The sequence below is a fragment of the Dasypus novemcinctus genome, chromosome 7 (assembly GCF_030445035.2).
Source record: "Dasypus novemcinctus isolate mDasNov1 chromosome 7, mDasNov1.1.hap2, whole genome shotgun sequence".
NCBI classification, from domain to species: domain Eukaryota; kingdom Metazoa; phylum Chordata; class Mammalia; order Cingulata; family Dasypodidae; genus Dasypus; species Dasypus novemcinctus.
In genome coordinates this window covers 38,995,935-38,999,954 of record NC_080679.1, presented here as the reverse complement: position 1 = coordinate 38,999,954, position 4,020 = coordinate 38,995,935, and positions in this window count along the sequence as shown.

Here is a 4,020-nt window from a genome sequence, read left to right as displayed (position 1 = left end):
ACATCTCTTCTTCTTTTTTGTCTTTATTTTTTAATGTTACATTCAAAAAATATGAGGTCCCCATATATCCCCCTCACCCCACTCCTCCCACAATGACAACCTCCTCCATCATCATGGGACACTCACAGCACTTGGTGAATACATCTCTGAGCACTGCTGCACCACATGGTCAATGGTCCACATTATAGTTTACACTCTCCCCCAGTCCACCCAGTGGGCCATGGCAGGACACACAATGTCCAGTAACTGTCCCTGCAGTACCACCCAGGACAACTCCAATCCTGAAAATGCCCCCACATCACATCTCTTCCTCCCACTCCCCACCCCCAGCAGCCACCTTGGCCACTTTCTATCTATCATGGTTGACTCCAAGTTTTCCCACCACTGTATCAATAATCTCTCTCCCTCTCTCCCCAGCCCCAGTCCGTCCCTCCTTTCCCTCCTCCGCCACCCCATTTGGCTTTCCTCTGTGCTGACCTTATTTTCGGGCAGGCAGACCCATCAAGATAATCACCAGCATCTCTAGACTTAAAATCCTACAGTCTACTACTTAGCCACTCCAGTGGAAAAAGCGACTTTTCCCAGTACTGACAGAAAAAGCCCCTAGACTGATTCTCATTGGCCCAGCTTGGGACCTTTATACATTATTGTATCAATCACTGGGACCTGAGGAATGGACTCTGACTGATTGATTGATTGATCTGACCAAGGCGGGAACTGGGGAGCCTCAGCTGAGCATGTGGACTAGAGTGGGTTGTGGTTCCCCCAAAGAATTTTGAAGTGTTAATATCGGCAGTGGGTATGGACGTTGGGATCCAGTACAGTGGTAGAAAGTATAATTTAGAAGCATGTTTTTGTTAAACTTTCCGAGCTTAGAAAAGGAAAGCTAACTTATGATCGTGCAAATGATTTTTAAACATGTCTTTAAAAAAGTGCGTGCCCAAGGTTGAAAACCAGACTTTAATTGAATATCCAGCCACACAGGTGGTGCCTCTTGAAAAAGATTGGAAGCTCTCTATGGTTTTGATGATTCAGGCCATTGTGATTATATGACTGAACCTAGCAAAATTTTGAGACGTAGTTCCTTATTGTAAGTTTTCCATTTTATCAGGTATTTCATAACTTCCAATGGCAGGACTGCGGAATGAGAGGAGTCCAATCTCTGCCCCAAATTACATGTGGTAAGGGCAGAGAGAGAGCGGGCTGCAAATACAAGAGTTTTTAAAGATACAGTACTATTTTACAGTGTTTCCTGGTATATAATCTGCATAGCAAGGTTACATCTTTACCTGCTTCATGCTGAAGAAGTAGAACTCAAGAAGAATTACAGAGCCACTCTCAGGGAGTCTGAATTTCAGTCTGACTTTTTAAAAAATCTTTTTTATGTTTTTTTTTTTATTTCTCTCCCCTTCCCCCCTGCCCCGGCCCTCACCCCGGTTGTCTGTTCTCTGTGTCTATTTGCTGCTGCTTCTTTGTCCGCTTCTGTTGTCAGCGGCACAGGAATCTGTGTTTCTTTTTGTTGTGTCAGCTCTCCGTGTGTGCGGCACCATTCTTGGGCAGGCTGCCCTTTCTTCTGCGCTGGGCGGCTCTCCTTACAGGGCGCACTCCTTGCACGTGGGGCTTCTCTACACAGAGGACACCCCTGCGTGGCACGGCACTCCTTGCGCGCATCAGCACTGCGCATGGGTCAGCTCCACACGGGTCAAGGAGGCCCGGGGTTTGAACCACGGACCTCCCATGTGGTAGACGGACGCCCTAACCACTGGGCCAAGTCCGCCGCAGTCAGTCTGAATTTTTATGATCTTAGCATCTATGTTCTTTGTCTTATTAATATGAGATTTGCAAAAATGTTTTTAAATTAATATTTTATTAAAACATATGCATAGGCTGCTAAATATCTTCTACCCATCAAAATTTTGGTGCTTTTCTATAGCCTAGCATTTTACATGCACTAATTCTTCTTTGAAAGTAGAGATCAGATACTGTCTTGTATCTTTTTGTAGCATCAGTAACAACCATACAGTGTCAATGTAAACATATAAAGAAAATTTATTAATAATAGCTTAATTATTGAGAATGTTACGTTGCTTGGGACTACTACCACCATCATACTACTACTTCTAACTAACATAAATTGAGCACTTACATGAATTAACTAATTTAATCCTCACAGAACTTTAAAAGAATGGTACCATTTCAGCAATGAGGAAACTGAAGCTAAGAGAGGTTAAATAACTTACCCAAGGTCACACAGCTAGTCAGGGATGGAGCCAGAATTTAAACCAGATACTCTAGTCATTGCTTTTAACTACTGGCTGGTATTTTGAGGACAGCTTCTAAGTTACTAACTCCACTAGGAGTTCTGGGCCTAATTCCCAGAGGCCTAGTTACTACAACGACAACACACACGCACCCAACGTGTACGCTCACAACCCTCACGCACACACACACACACAGAGTCTTCCCCCACTGATCTTCCTTTCCTCTTACCTCCTCACTTCCTCAGAAAGGCAGGAGGCACCATCAGATGTGGGTCAGAAGCCAATGCTGGGAAGCAGACTTGGCCCAGTGGTTAGGGCGTCCGCCTACTACATGGGAGGTCTGTGGTTCAAACCCCAGGCCTCCTTGACCTGTGTGGAGCTGGCCCACGTGCTGTGCTGATGTGCACAAAGAGTGCCATGCCATGCAGGGGTGTCCCCCGTGTAGGGGAGCCCCATGCACAAGGAGTAGGCCCACCCAGAATGGTGCTGCACACACGGAGATCTGACACAACAAGATGATGCCACAAAAAGAAACACAGATTCCCGGTGCCGCTGATAAGGATAGAAGCAGTCACAGAAGAACACACAGCGAATGGACACAGAGAGCAGACAACCGGGGGGGGGGGGGGGAGGAGAGAGAAATAAATAAAAAATAAATCCTTAAAAAAAAAAAAAAACAAGAAGTCAGTGCTGCTTACTTCCTGGCTCACCACTGGTAAATCACTGAACCACACTGATCTTCACTATTTGTAAAATACCCTGCCTCCCTCATGGTATCCTTGTGAAGATCAAATGAGCTTACATCCATACAAGTGCTTTGGATGTATACCTATAGAGTTTGTATCAGAGGAAGATAACATATTCATTTGCCTTGTTCTGGGTGACTAAAGAAATGAGGTCCCATACGCCTGCTCACTGCTTCCAGGAGCCCCTGATATCCAGAGTGTTAGCCACCCCTGTTCATTCCCCCATCTCTGAGGAAAAGAATGTCAAAAGATAGAAAGTCCAGAGTTGTGTCCCCATACTCCCCTCTATGCCAATCTAAAGGGGCTCATCCCAGGCCCTTTCCATTCTTTGGTGAGTGTTCTGGAGTAAAAAAAATTTTTAATCACTTAACACTCTTTAGTAGCCAGTTACCTGAAAACAATTGCATCCCCTGGAATCAGCTGGTGTGAGGCACTGACTAGAATTTTCTCCAACCTTTGCAGGTTACAGAGTTGACAGCAGACAGGGAGTCATCCCATTGAAAGAGAAGGTTCTCCATTTTCCAAGGATGGGTTCAGAGAAGTACCCAGGGACAGAACAGTAGAGTCAACTCGCAGCTCACCATGAAGAGATCAAAGAGGACAGGGGAATTCAGAGAGGCTGCCTGTTACAAGAGGCCAAGGAAGGAGATGCACTCAGAGACCCACTCATCAAGTTTGGAGGTGTCTGAAAGAAAGGGAGACTGGCATTTTGGTTGGTTGGCTGAATAGCCCTGGGTTTCCAACCTGCCAAGGTAGCAAGAACAGAGGACAGATGGCTGTACTGAGTGTGCCAGTTTCCAGAGGGACAAAGGATGGCTCTACCCCTGCCCACAGGCCTGGCAAGGAGGCCATGGAGTGTAGAAGTTGGGACTGTCGGCTTACCTAACACCATGGAGTCATGGGCCAAGTCGGGGGACATTAGCTGAGGAATGTCAAAAAGATGTAGCACAGATTCACAAGAGACCACAAACTCCTAAGAAGCTGCTGACGCTCCCCCCCATCAACAGGTCCTT